The 15,399-nt window shown below is 39.8% G+C and overlaps 1 protein-coding gene, 1 non-coding gene and 1 pseudogene across 8 annotated transcripts in view; all 3 read left to right on the top strand.

The window, feature by feature from the left end:
- CB3H15orf41 (chromosome B3 C15orf41 homolog) overlaps positions 1-15,399 on the top strand; it is a 296,333-nt gene that overhangs the window by 219,708 nt on the left and 61,226 nt on the right. The gene's annotated exons all lie outside the window — the stretch shown is intronic.
- LOC111561044 lies at positions 6,680-6,786 on the top strand. Its single transcript, XR_002743414.1, has one exon. It is a non-coding gene; the product is annotated as a U6 spliceosomal RNA (small nuclear RNA).
- On the top strand, positions 8,904-9,026 carry LOC111561253 (annotated as a pseudogene).

The raw sequence follows: 15,399 nt of genomic DNA, 5'->3' as shown, positions 1-15,399 counted from the left end.
GTCTCTAATGTATATTTAAAAGTGTTTGAGTACTGTGGGGAATTTTAAAAGACCCAATAAAAGGTCCTTCTTTTAAAAAAAAAAAAAATCATTACTTATCAAAATGAAAAAGGCTTGAAATGTTCAGAAAAGTCAGTCACAGTGTAATTAGGAAAGAAACAAACCTTTGAGGCTTTTAATAAGCTATTTTAATTCTAGAATCTGGACAGCAACTAGTTCACTGTTTATGCTGGCTGTGTTTGCTAAGAAGGGTTCTGAGACCCAGTTCAGCTCATCAGGAAATAAGGGTATGATCAGTTATGCGCACTAGCTTTTGAAGTGGGTAGTGATCACATAAATGCCACATATTTCCAATATCTGCCCTAGGCCATTCATATTTAGTGCAAGTATAAATAAATTCAAAGCATTTGGAAAAGAACTCATAATCTTGTTCATCAGTCTGAGCAGTAAAACAAGCAGTATTCCTTTCCACTGGGTCTATGACACCAAGTGAACTATCCGTGGCTCAAGTCTGTTCAGTAATTTATATAAGCTAAATATGTCAATAGAAAAATGTCTTAAAAACTCAAGATAAACAGTAGAAGGCCATGGATAGTTGTTTGTTTCAGTAAGGTGTGAAAGTTAAGTGACGTTATTGATGAAAAACGCAGGGTCCCTATGCATTTGGTCTGCATAAGGATCTTCAGATTTGAGGATATATTCTATTAGGTAGTTTTACGTGCTCCTTGGGTGTTCTCTTTTGCTTTCAGTAAAACCAGGTGGGGGTTTCAAGGTCAGCTGCAGAATGTGCCTGCCTTCTCTTTCATGGTCTTTATATCATCTGGGTATCAATTTACTACATAGTACAATGCATTTCTATAAGGTAGTGATTGTGTATTTGTAATATTTGTTTTAAAACATGCTCCCCAAAAGAAATGTTAACATACTTTCCAGGATAAAGGAGATGGGTATGCTTTACCCAGTAATGTACCTTCGGTTAATATACTTACCATTAAGCCATAAATCATTTTTCTAAAACCTTTTAATTGTCAGTTTATTCTAGCAGCTTAAATAATGACCATTGCATGTGACAGATTAGTAGGTAAAAGCCGAAAAATACTTTGTTTGTTAATTTGAATAGAAAAACGCATCTTGATTTTCAAAATTAATATTTTTTAAGAAGCTTTTTGCAATAAATGAAAAAGGTAATCAACATAACGGGATAATCGAAAAGCAGAAGAATGAAAGAGACTGCAAAGTGTACATGAATGCTTCGCATGTAAATGTAAAACTCAGTCTTTTGGCAAATTATTTTCATCTTCCTTGCTCCCCTCCCCATCCTTGAAAGTGTTTTTGCCATGACAGAGGGGTTAAAAACAGCAGAATGGGGGCGTGGATTTAGCAAAGAAACTCATGTGAAAATGGAATTGCGTTTCCCCTCTGCTCCCTGACGATGTCTTAAGAGGTGTGCAGAAAGTAAAATCGAGCCATTAGCAAAGAGGAGACGAGTTTGACTCCTAGACTCAGAATTTGAGAATTGAAGGGACCAGAGGTTTCATTGTGCAGGAGGACAAGTGACTTGTCCAAGGTCACATAGCTAACTAATTAGGGGCAGGACCAGAATCTGTAGCTCCTAGTCTCCTGTCCACTGTCCTTTCCACCACAGGGTTAATAATCTATTCTGGAAGGAATTTCCAATACCTTAGGTTTATTATTTAAAAAGTAAAGGGTTGCTGTGTATTTTCAAATGAGCGTTCTGAACCTTAGCTGTTTTTGCCCTGCCCTCCTGCCCTAATTTCACTTTGACTTTAGTAACCTAAAATTCTTATTGTTTGCTGGCAGTCAGTTTCTATACATCGCCACTTAGTTTAAGAATGTGCCACCAAGAATGAATTTGGAAAACTTTTTAAGACTTCTTTAGTCCCTGGCCAGTTTATATGTTCACTGGATTTTCCTTCCATTGAAAACAGTCCACAGATGTTAGGTGTACCATCTTCTTTTCGTGTAAGGGTAATATTTAAGCCAATAACAATTCATGAACTTTTCTGATCATCACCAAAAATGGTTAGCATATAATCTCGACCTGGACCCAGTAGAGCCTGGTGACTCACACAGGCTTTGACAACAGACTGGAATCCCTGCTTATCCACTTAAAGGAAAGCAAACTCTCCAAAACCTTCAGTTTCTTCATTTGCCCAACTGAAATAATACCTACCACCTAGGACTATGAGGATTAAACAAGATTAGTACTTAATGCACCATAAATCATAGCTCTAATAAAACTTGTATCATATATTATAATTCTATTATATATTATATAATTAATATTACTACTATCATAGAAGGATCCATTTAATAATCTACACCATTAAAAATGTGCATTTTCTGTGCTAATTTAGAAATCAGTATAATGTGGATAGCTTGGCTTATGACTGCTTTTTGAAAACTCGTTTAGAAAAAAAGCCATTTTTCCAAAAGTTAAGAGACCGGCAGAACAAGACCCTCCTTTGACTGTGGGCATATGCTCAGTTGATTGTTTTCACAGACAGATGTCTAGTTTACCATTCTTTTGCTCTGGAGGAGGAGCTCAGAGGCAGCGAGCCCGTGTTGGTTTCAATAGTGACCATAGCCTCTGCCATAAATACAACTTGGGCAGCAGGGCAGCATAGAACGCGGCTGGCACATAACCGTCTGACTGATGGCCCAAGTCCACCGCGCACCTGCTGAGCCCTGAAAGGTGCGTGGGTTTGTTACATAGAAAAAGTGTCTTGAACAGGATTGAAATACTTTCTCCGGGCCACTGTTAATTCATTGAAAGAAAGCATAAAACATTGTTCAAATTTGATCTTTAAAGAAACAAACAAAAAAGGCAAAGCAAAAGGAATTTGGGGAAATTACTTGTTTGTTCCCTTATTCTTCTGACTGATGTTTGCGACACTATTTAGGGCTTTTGAAAAGACATGATTTTTGCCAGCACCCCCGCCTTTAAAAATAAACCTCATCTGGGGCGCCTGGGTGGCTCAGTCGGTTAAGTGTCTGTCTGACTTAGGCTCAGGTCATGATCTCACGGTTCCTGGGTTCCAGCCTCGCGTCGGTCTCTGTGCTAGCAGCTCAGCATGGAGCCTGCTTCGCATTCTGTCTTCCTCTCTCTCTGCCCCACCCCGGCTCACAATCTGTCTCAAAAATAAATAAACGTTAAAAAAAAATTTAAATAAACCTTATTAGATCACAGGCAAGCTGAACAGTTCTTTAAAAATTCAGCAACTTCTGATGCTCCCCTGTCAAAACACAGGCCAGTATCCCTACACATTGGAGGCAGATTCTGGAGCAGATCCTCTTTGGGGGCAGGGAAATACTGCAACAGTAATGCTGGGCATGGAAAGTGTGGCTCTCACCTGGGAGCTTGACAGCATTTGGCAAACAATTAACCATTCTTTGCTATACCCCTGGCCAGGTTAGGTAAGTGCTTTTATGCTCAGTAACAGAGGAGTCAACTAATTGAACTATGCTCCTTGTAGAAGTTGCTTATTGCTTTTTTTTTTTTTTTTTTTTTTTTTTTTTGAGAGGGCACAAGTGAGCTAGGGGGAGTGGAAGGGGTGGGGAGAGAGACACACACACAAAGAGAAAGAGGTGGGGCCCATGTTCACTCGAAGTGAGACTCGAACTCATGAACCATGAGATCATGGCCTGAGCCGAAGTCAGATGCTTAACAACTTAGCCAGGTACCCAAAGTTGCTTTTTTTTTATTGTAACAATAAAGAAAACTTAGCAAAATGTTTTTTCTAAAGAGAAGGATTTCTCTCTATACTATTTGTTTTCAGAAAGCTGAAAACCAAAAAGTAAATACTAAGATGTATGTGTACCGAATCCTGAAAATGAAACTGTGGTGTCTGTTGCCCAGACTGATCTGTGATCGACACCCTGAGATAGTCTTTTTGTAGTTAGTAGTACCTGACGGAACACCGGAAGACAACCATATCAAACTTGGCGTCGGTAGGCTCCCCATTCTGCTCCCTCCACACCCCTAGCCCCCACTATGGAGTAAGAACAACTGAAAGGAATCTGACAGTAGACATGGCAAGTTTCGTGGAACCCCCCTAGCCCCTGGTCTTTCCCATGTGTTGCAGAAATTCTGAAAGGGAGAATCGAAAAACTATCCCTTTTACTCATAAATAGTGAAAGTTCAACAGAACAAAATAAACCGCTCTTATGATGACTTTATAATGAGCCCCTTTTAGCATGGCAGCCTGTATGATCTAAAGATAGTCCAGATGCTTTCATTAACTAAATTTGAAATATTCAACTGAATATGCATCAGACTCAACCTGGTGTCATATCTCATTAAAACCATGAGGCCTGATACAAACTGTCCTGAAATGCTTGATCTAATCTCTACCTAAAGAGGATCTGAGTTTGCAGCTCAGTGGAGTCAAATTATAGAGTCCTCAACATAGTGGGTTCATTTATTCTAACTGGCACAGAAGCATTCTGTTGCTATAGCTGGAGATGTGATGAGGAAGGGCATCTTAACTGCTTTGGAAACCATTAACTCCCCATATGCTGAAATTGGAGTCTGACCAGAAACAGCCTGATCTGCCCTCCCCCCATCTAGAGAGGGAGTCAATATTGCCACCCTTGGGGGGGGGGGGGGGCCTGGGGTCAGTTCCAGAGAGGCTAACAGGCCCTCAGGATAAAAATTCATATAGGGAGTGATCTGTTCCTGGATGCCTATAGGAAAGAGTTTATGGGGTAAGAAAGCATATGTGGCAAACAAAATTGTGTACACACACACACACACACACACACACACTCATTTATCCTTCCTAACAGTACAATCTTGACCAAGAATTGGAGGAAGATGCTTTATCACAGTGCAGGTGGACTGGTCCAGTCATGAGCACGCAGAACCACTGCAGCCAGTGAGCAGCAAGGAAACACCTATGGTGAAGTTTAAGAGGAAAATTTTCTCCCCTGATGGAAGCAAACCCCCTCTTCTGCCATCCTTTTGCCTTTGATGTAAGGATGCGATGGGTGGAGCTACAGTAGCCATCTTGTGACCATAAGGAAAAGACAAACTACGAGAGCCAGAAGGAAAGGAGCTACTGAGCCCAGGTCGGCACTGCCGGACTCTTCTTATTTCAACCATCACCTTTTAGGTGTTCTGTGACTTGATCCCAAACTATCCCTAACTGACAAGGGTATCTTTCGAATTCTTAGCATAGGGTTCTGGGTGATTTCTTATATGTGCTGTCAGAGAAACTTGGTCAAAATGTCTAACAAAGTTACTGATTGCTGAAGTCATACCCAGAAACACTGAGCCCTAAGCTGCATAGAACTCTAAGAGGGCCAGGATAGAAGCTACTTCTGCTCAGAGAGGGGACACAGAAATTTATTAGGCAGCACCTCCACCAAAGACCATATCGTAGACCTCTGTGAATACCTGTCCAGTATCCAGGCTAGAACTGACGCCTCCATGAACATCACTATTAATATTGAGATCAGAGTGGAAAATGAGTTGTAGAAAACAAAGGACCTCCTTACAGAACTGTGGATAGAAACTCTTAGCCAGATACATACTCATTTGGGGATGACCCCTCCCACTACCTCCTCCGCTCCCCAACCCCACCAAACCACCATTTTTACTGAAATATTCAAATGAATACATTAGCTAAATTTCCCTTTCTATCTTTGCCACCACATCTAAACTGTTACAATGGCCGGCACTGCACCTAGTATGCTGGGCACTTAACAGGCACCTAATTCAAACAGGTGTGATGGCTACAAAAGAAGAAATGGGGCCTAGTCACGAGGCCCGGCAGTGCTGGGGCCAGATGCCTGGCTTCCAATCCTAGAACCAACTCTCACAAACCATCTGGGTCAACAAGTTACTCAGGCTTCTCGGCCCCAACTGCCTTATCTATAACAAGGATGATACGTTCTTGCTGCCTATGAGTTGCAAAGATTAAAGCGTGCCCTATATATTGAGTACTTCTAACAGGACCTGGCTCCTAGTATACACACAATAAATGTTAACCATCACTATTACCCCTTCTCCAAATGGGGTCATTGAGGCTCACAGAGGTTAAGTAACTCATCCCAGTTTCCCAGCCAGTAAGTAATAAAATGGTCTCAAAAGGTCTAATTTAAATAACATGGTTATAATTTATCTTTTATGCTCTTTTAGAATATGGGATAAATATTATTAGTGCTCACCCCTATTGGATTCTCCTTACTTCTCGAATGCACAGCAGACTACACTTTCCAGCCTCCTCACGATTTCATAGGGCGATGCTACCAATCCTGGCTGAGGAAAGGTGAGCGGATGAGCTGTCAGTGAAAAGCCCAGAAGGATGCTCCATTCCCCCTCTTAGGCGGCTGTCCAACCCAACCAAAGTTCCAGAGGTTGAGGCTCCACCGTCAAGGGCTCTGAGAGACTAAGTGGAGCAACCCACCCACACACAACCACCACCACTCAAGAAGAGCCAGAAATAAAATAAACACTCATGTTCAGTCACTGAGATTTGGGGGCTAGCCTATCTCAACAGGTAGACCAAATCTCCAAAGTTGTATAACAAGAGCATTGGCTTAGTATTGCATTTAATTAATATGACATTATTCCAGTAATTGGTAATTTGTGGCGGAGGGGGGAGTCCTCTGACATAATGGTGTTATGATGAGCCAGAAGAAAAAGTTCATGAACATGCTCGCTTTGGTAGCACATATACTAAAATTGGAACAATGCAGAGAAGATTAGCATGGCCCCCGTGCAAGGATGATGTGCAAATTCATGAAGCTTCCATATTTTTAAGAGACACATAAATATGGAGAGCAAACAGTTACTGGAGGTGTTGTGGGAGGGGGGATGGGCTAAATGGGTAAGGGGCACTAAGGAATCTACTCTTGAAATCATTGTTGCACTATACGTTAACTAATTTGGATGTAAATTTTTAAAAAAATTTAAAAATATATACAATTCCGTGCAGTAAAAAAAAAAAAATCATAAAATAGAAAAAAAGTTCATGAACATTGTTCTACAGCTTAATTTTCTATTACACATAATAATCATGCTGTAAACCTACAGGACAAAGATAAATAATTAGAAATTTTAGGAATAAAATAGCTCATAATTTTAGTATTTTAGAAAGTCTTATATTGTTGCTTCACATTTTCTTCAGGATATCAGGGAAAAATCTGTTGTGAAAATTAGCATAGTCTTGGGTTTTCAAAAGAAAAAATTGGTTTTATTTTCCCTAGACCTACAACATTTGAATAGAAAAATTTGAATTTTAAAAATACATTTATCTTCTGAAGACAGGGTTAAGAAAATGAAATCATAAGCTACAGACTAGAATAAGATACTTTCTAATCCTATCTGACAAGAACTTGTATCCACAATATTTGAAAACTCTGAAAAGCCAATACTAAGAAAACAAAGAATTCAATAAAAAATTCGAAAAGGGGGCACCTGGGTGGTTCAATTGGTTAAGGGTCCGACTCTTGGTTTTGGTTCAGGTCATGATCTCGAGGTTTGTATGTTCAAGCCCCCTATAAGGCTCTGTGCAGGCATTGCAGAGCTTGCTTAGGATTCTCTCTGTCTTTCTCTGCCCCTCCACTTGCACTTGCGTGCACGTGCGCTCTCTATCTCTCTCTCAAATAAGTTTGTTTATTAAGTTATTTATTTAAAAAAATAATCAGGAAAAGATTTGAGCAGTCATTTAACCAATGAAGAGATGTGCTGTAAAAGCACATGAAGGGATATTTGGCCACACTCATTAGGAAAACACAAATGAAAATCCTACGAAACAACACTATACACCTAATAGAATAGCTCCAAAAAATTGACATCACTAAATATAGAGAGATGATGTGCAGTAACTGAAACCCTCCTACGTTGCTGGTGGGAGTGCAAAACGTTATAGCCTTTGGCTGAATAATTTGGCAACTTCTTGAAAAATTAAGTGCATACCACATAACTCAGCAATTCTACTCCTAGACATTTACCCAAGAGAAGTGAAGACCTGTGTTTTCACAGAAACCTCTTTATGATCATTTGTAGCAATGTAATTCATAATTGCCAAAATCTAGCAACAAACCAAATGTCAACAGCTTAGAAATGGATAAACAAACTGTGGTACGTCCATCCAGTGGAATACTACTCACCAATAAAAAGGATCCCACTACAGATGCACACCACAACATGGATAAATCTGGAGAGAATTCTGTTAAGTGAAAGAAGCCAGATCTAAAAGATGGTATACTCTATGACTCCATTTATATAATATTCTGGGAAAGGCAAAACTCTAGGGACAGAAATCAGTAATACTGCTGAGGCGATTAGTGTAGAGGGGAGGAAATTGGCTACTAAAGGGGGCATGAGAGAGCTTTCTAGGATGTTGGAAATATTCCTTGCATTAATTGTGGGGTTTGTACACAATATGAATTTGTCAAATTCGTAGAACTGTACACCTAAAAAGAGAATCTTTTGGTCTTTTGCTCTTTGTAAATTATACCTCAATAAACAACAAAAAAGCAGGGGTGCCTGGGTGGCTCTGTCGGTTAAGTGTCCAACTTCAGCTCAGGTCATGATCTCACAGTTCTTGAGTTCAAGCCCTGCATCAGGTTCTGCGTTGACAGCTCAGAGCCAGGAGCCTGCTTTGGATTCTGTGTCTCCCTCTCTCTCTGCCCCTCCCCCACTCATGCGCTCGCTCGCTCTCTCTCAAAAATCAATAAACATTACAAAAATTTTAAAACAAATAATTTTTTAAAACAGATAATATTTGAAATGAGCTTGTTCTCCAAACGTTGGTAACATTCTGAAAGTTGGTAAGTTAAGCTTCTTCCTGATTCAACTTACTAACTACAAAATATTAAGTATCTTATCAATACTAACTCTACTTGAAGTATGTATATATTGTTATAAGTCAATCGCTTCTCGGCCTTTTGGCTAAGATCAAGTGTAGTATTGTTATAAGTCAAAATTTAGAAGAGTAAATCACATTCAAGCAAAAAGAAGCAAAAATAGATCTTGCTTCATAGATCTACACAAAGTATTCATTCAACATAGCTCAACAAATATTTGGGGGTGCATATAGTATCTCAGAATCTGTAAAATGGTCCTTTAAAATTTGCATAGCTGACCCTCGTACCCATACTGGATCCCCAAATCTTTGTTACCTTAAAGGACATTAGAAAATGACTTAATGATTTTCTATCTTAGAATAATACCTGGTGTATAATAAGCACATAGTGTTATTTTATCATTTAAATTTCTTCCAGTCACCATGATTATGCAAGTAGTTGGCTTTGTTAATTGCTTACCCAACAATCATATACCAGCACCACCATACAAGTCCTTTCTACCCCAATGTTACTTTTGTTCAGGTGTCCACTGTCCTGTAGATAGCCATATACTTCCTCAGGAGAGGAGAACCCTAGTCTCAGCCCCAAGAGACACATCGTGATTACTCAAAGCCATTTATGGCATCCCCTCCCTCCCCGTTCTCTGACCAGTGACTGGTGTAGTCATGGGTATATGATGCAATTGAACCAAAGAAGATGAAGAGAAAGTCTGCCGAAGAGTTTGGGGAAAAGGTCTTCCTTGCTGATCAAGAATTAGAAAAGAAGAAACCTTCCCTCTTCTACTGGTTGTGGTTATCTCTGGTTGAGATGCACAAACTACTATAGCCATCTGGCAACCAGGAGCAGTGCTAGACTGCAGACAAGCCAACCCACGGAGACTGATGAGGCAGAAAAATGGAAAAAATCGAGCTCTGGTGACATCACTGAATTCCTGAATCAGTCTTAGAACGGCCCTACCTCCACACTTCCTGTTATCTCAGCTAACAAATTTCCTTTACTTTTGAAGCCAGTTGAGTCAGACTTTTCTGCTATTTGAAGTCAAAAATATGACTGATCTATCTATGTACAGCAAATACACTGTTTTCCATTGCAAGGGGAGGGAAAGCTAAGAACACAGAAAAGCAAGTAGGGTATTCCACATTTGTTTTTTTAGACCTTGAGCATATAGATTTATTTTTAGTGACTAAAAAAATGGATGAAATTCTAACCCTGAATGTTGATAAAAGATTAAACTGGATGGTGGGGTATATGGGAATTCAGTGCTATCTTCACAACTTGTCTGTAAATCTAAGACTAACTGTGAAAGGTTTATTTGAAAATAGGGATAAAAATAGCAGTAGATAGGAGCATCTGGGTGGCTCAGTCGGTTAAGCTTCCAACTCTTGATTTCGGCTCAGGTTAGGATCTCATGGTGCATGGGATTGAGACCCACAATGGGTTCTGCACTGATGGCATGGAGCCTGCTTGGGATTCTCTTCCCCTCTGTCTGCCCCTCCCCCCACATGCTCATGGGTGCACTCTCTCTCTCTCTCTCGCCAAAATAAACAGTAGACAAAAATGGGCTTTAAAAATGAGAGATTAATTTGCATAGTAATAGTTCAAACATGAGCAACTTCTATGGCAAAATGTCTTTACTTATATAGTCCTTTCCATACAACTTCCTATGGAGCTAAGCCACCTCCTAAAAATGTGTAGAACAGGAATCACTGTGTCCATTCAATAGATAAGAAAACAGCCATACTAGTGCAGTAAAGTGACATGTTAATTGGAGACAAAGCCAAGAATAGACCTGGCCTCCTACAAAGGCAGTTTGCTTTTTCTTCTCTTCATGCACTTGACATGGCTTGGCTTGACTGACTTGGCATGACCTGACTCTTGGACAAAAGCTCCCGGGCAAAGACAATTTTCAATTTGGTGGAAACTATTCAGGCAATCAGGTTACAGAGGAATAATTCAAATGCTATGAGGTGAAGAATCTAATTTTTCAAGACCAAAACAAAACAAACCATAACTAGAAAATCAGTGCATCGAGCAAATGACTGCTGCTCTCTCAAACATCCCGAACACCTTGACTTTCACCAAACTTTAGCAACTTACAGTATACTAGAATTCAATAAAAATGCCCTCTATATCTTTAGTTCTTAAGAAAAGCTAATCCTATTTACTAGAATACATTTATAAACTTGTATATATTCTGCTTTCAACTAATCTCTTAATACAAAATATTCTCATTCTGAAAGGCATTAGCTTAAATTTCTCTACATGAATTATAAGTAGGGTAAAGTATGAGCTGAATTAGTGAGAGTACAACTGAATCACTGATAGACTGTATGAAATCGTTCCATAGTGTCATACTGGAGAGGAAAGTCTCTTTTGACTTACAATAAACTCTGCTTTTTTTTTTATCTGCGAGGAAGGATGTGAAGGAAAATTAACTCTAGAATATTAATAACTTGATTCAACAGAAACTAGTAGATCATATCTGTGACCGTAGAGGGCTCTCTGTGCGTTTCAAGGAGAAACAGCAGCAACTGAATTGGTCGTTCCCCTCAAAAAGTATATTGATGGAAGATTGATCCGCGACAGCAGAGCCTTGCTATGGACACACTTCATGGTCCGTGATTGAGCCAGTAGACTCATGAGTGGGACACATTCATCCCAGATGATAAGTATATCGGAGCCTCTACTTTTTAATCTCAAAAGAGAAAAACTTAATTTTACTAATACTTAATGTATTTTACTGATATCGTTCAACATTTTACCATATATATAAATGATTTGTACATAAATACACACAGTTTAAGAGCACACATTATTTTCCCTAATAGCAATATATGATCAATACCAGCAGAGATCCTTTAGTACCATCTATGACTGTCCACAATCATTTACTACAAATTACACACTGATTTTGACATGTCTCTCTCCAAATATATTGATCTGTTATGCCTTAAGTACTTCCAAGGGACATACTCACTCTCCAGATGTTTGGTTTCAATTTGTCAGCAACATATGATTATAGTATAGGCACCATAATCACAGAAAGCATTCAGTAGTTGAAGTATGATATGCCCTTTTGCAATTGCCTAGGCATGGCATTTGGAAATTAGTATACTGTATCACTGAAGAGTTTAAAAAAAAAAAAAAAAAAACAAAAAAACAGGTGATTTTTTTGATTAAGTTCACTAGTTTTAAATTTCTCAGATCACATTGGTCATTATCCTATCCACTGGTCAGTATTTGCACGATGGCACATAAGAAAATGAAGAGACAGAAAATAAGTAAATCAATAAATGAATATATCAACTTTCAATAGTGATAAGTGCCAGGGGAAAAAGAATAGGGAGATGTGACAGCAATATGGTTGGGAGAAAGGGCACTTGAGATTATGTGCCCAAAGAAGGTGACCTACAGCAAAGGCCTAAATGAGGAGAAGGAGCTTTTTCTGTAAAACTCCGGGACTGAGCATTCCACACAGAGGGTAAAGGTCCCAAGACATGAACAGTCTTGCCTGTTTGAAAATGACAAATAGGTCTGTGGCTGGATATAGTGTGCACGGAGGGACAGGGAAGAACATAGACCAGGGCAAGACTGTGTGGTGAGGTGTTGAGATATCACGGGGTTGGTTGAAAGCCATTGGAAGATACTAAGCAGACAACTGACATGATCTGATTAAAAGATTACTCTGGCTGCTGTGAGGCAAATAGGTTTTAGGAGAAAAGAGAAGATTCAAAGACTGGGCAAGTAGCAGGATTATTCACAATATTCAAAAGGTGGAAGCAGCCCAAGTGTCCATTAGTGGATGAATGGACAAACAAAATGTGGTGTCGATGCGCTTGGGAATACCATTCTGCCTTACACAGGAAGGAAATTCTGACACATGATACCACCTCGATGAAACTTGAGGACATGATGCTAAGTGAAGTAAGCCAGTCACAAAAGAAAATATTGTATGATCTTATTTACATGGAATATGTAGAAACCTGTCATAGAGAAACCTATGTAGAAACACATGTAGAAACCTCTGTCATAGAGACAGAGGGTAAAATGATCCTGCCAGAAGCTATAGGTAGGAGTGAGTGGGAACTTACCTAACAGGTACACAGCTTCAGTTTATGAAGATGGAAAAGTTCTAGAGACGGATGGCAGTGATGGCTGTGCGACAGTGTGAATGTACTTAATGCCACCAAACTGTACGCTTAAAAATGGCTGAAGTGGTAAACTTTATTTATGTTAACCACAATAAAAAAATTAGGAGATAAAAAATAACCAAAGAATGATGGTAGCTTGGACGAGAGCCATAGAAGTAGATAGGTAAAGTTATAGTTTGGAACCAGGACATAGAAGACTTGTGGATTGGACAGGCAAGGAGGAACAGTAAGAAGAAAAAACAACTCAAGAATTATTTGTAGGGTTTTTACTTGATCACGTGGTTAGATGGCGGTACCATTCACAGAGGTGAAGATGGCTTGTGATGGTGGTGAAGAATGGGACGGGGTAGAAAACTAGAGGTCCGATTTGGATGTATTAGGTGTGAGGTGCCTACTAGGATACAATCAAGTTGCAGGTGTCAAGCTGATAGGTCAATGTTTTGTCTGGAGGTCAAAGGGAAGGCAGGGCTGTAGATAGGAGTCTGAGAGTCATGAGTATGTCAAGCCCTAAGACGAGCATGTAGGTAGAGAAGCTGACCTTGCCATTCATTACACTTGGCTCCAAAATTCACAACATATTACATAATCCAAGAAAGTTGAATAGCTCTGAACATAAAATACTCAAATGATTTCTCATCTGACAAGAGAAAGTTGAGAATAAAGCCAAGTTCTCATGAAAGCCCCTAAAGAATTCTTCACCCTCCCCACAGTTATGTGCCTATGGTCTTCGAGGTTTCTTCCACCTGCTCTGTAGTCCTCAATACTGCCTTGTGATGATAGAAAACTAACATCTACATAATAAGAGTTAGCTAACACATATGGAAGATGTCCCAAGGTGGAGGACATATCATAATTATTTGTATCACCCATTAGAACTCTTGCAATGCCCTACACATAAGAGACGCTCAATAAATGTGTTGATTAATGGACTCATACGTTAGGGAGATGGGTCTGATCCTCTTCCAATAAGGAGGAAAACAGCAGGATAATCTGTGTTATTGACTCATAGTTGCAATTACCGACCATTCTTTTTGGGGGCAGCATCCTGCTTTTTTGCATAAATTGCTTAGAAAAAAGAAAACAGCCTAAACTATTCAAATGAAACAGCAGATTTCAAAGGTCAATGTACTTCTTCACTGTGAACTGAATATGTCTGGCATATTAGGAGCTTGGAAGTTTACTCATTAGTAATGATTTGATTTAATTAAAACTATTTCTGTCATCAGGAAGTGTGGGCATGAGAACCTCTATGGATCAATGCACCTCCTACTTGACATCAGGTCAAAGCAGGTCAACAGCAGCACTCATCATTCACACTCACTCATACAACAAACATGGCCACGTACATACCCATTAGACTCACCCTTAATTCTCAAGTAACTCATAATTATGTTCATGAGCTAGTTTCCTCCTATGCAATGAGAAGAGGCAGAGACATTTTCAGCATCATTGCACCTGTGGATGGGACACAGGGTAAACACCAAGTTTACTCCAAGCCAGAATTTATTAAGTTGGAATCTTTTAAATATCACATGGTATAAGAATCTGTGGGTAGGGGCGCCTGGGTGACGCAATCGGTTAAGCGTCCGACTTCAGGTCACAATCTCGTGGTCCGGGAGTTCGAGCCCGCGTCAGGCTCTGGGCTGATGGCTCGGAGCCTGGAGCCTGTTTCCGATTCTGTGTCTCCCTCTCTCTCTGCCCCTCTCCCGTTCATGCTCTGTCTCTCTCTGTCCCAAAAATAAAATAAACGTTGAAAAAAAAAAAAAGAATTTGTGGGTAAATAATAGGTTACTAGATGGCTAGAAGATTCTCCTAATCTCAAGATTAGGATGGTGACTTTATGTCAAAAGCAGTTGTCTTACCAACAGCATTGAAACATCTAGAGAAGGAAGTTGCCCTTCAGAAGGAGAGTGGCTGTGACTGGCCAGCAGTGCCAAAGGCTTAGAAGGTCAGGTTCCCGGAGTCAGCCCACTGTGTTCCAGTGGTGGCTTTTTGCCCATGAGTGTGGATGCAAGACCCCTGAAATTTGAATCACACAGCTAATCTCCATTGTTGTGATTTCGTACATAGGAGCATCTTTCTCATTACAATTCGGATTCTCATTTCTAGTTCTCTTTGCTATTGAGAAAACCAACCTTGTCTGGCCTTCTCATGATTATATTTTCTATTTTAATTAGGTAAAATGGCATCTAGTTTGTATATTAGGCTCATGTGAACTGGGTTCATTACGTTGCAAGAAACGGATCCATCTTGAGGTGCTGACTACATGGCATTTCGGAGCCTGCAGATCTGAGGGCTCTACCGTAAATGCATCAAGGGAAGTGAGAAACTATGAGGCTTTTGGGCACACAGCCACCCAACCTTCCCACATAACACCGCTAACTATGGCATAGTTGTACTTTCAAGCCCC

Source organism: Felis catus, chromosome B3, assembly GCF_018350175.1.
Source record: "Felis catus isolate Fca126 chromosome B3, F.catus_Fca126_mat1.0, whole genome shotgun sequence".
Taxonomy (NCBI): Eukaryota; Metazoa; Chordata; class Mammalia; order Carnivora; family Felidae; genus Felis; species Felis catus.
This window is presented reverse-complemented; position numbering and strand designations above follow the sequence as displayed.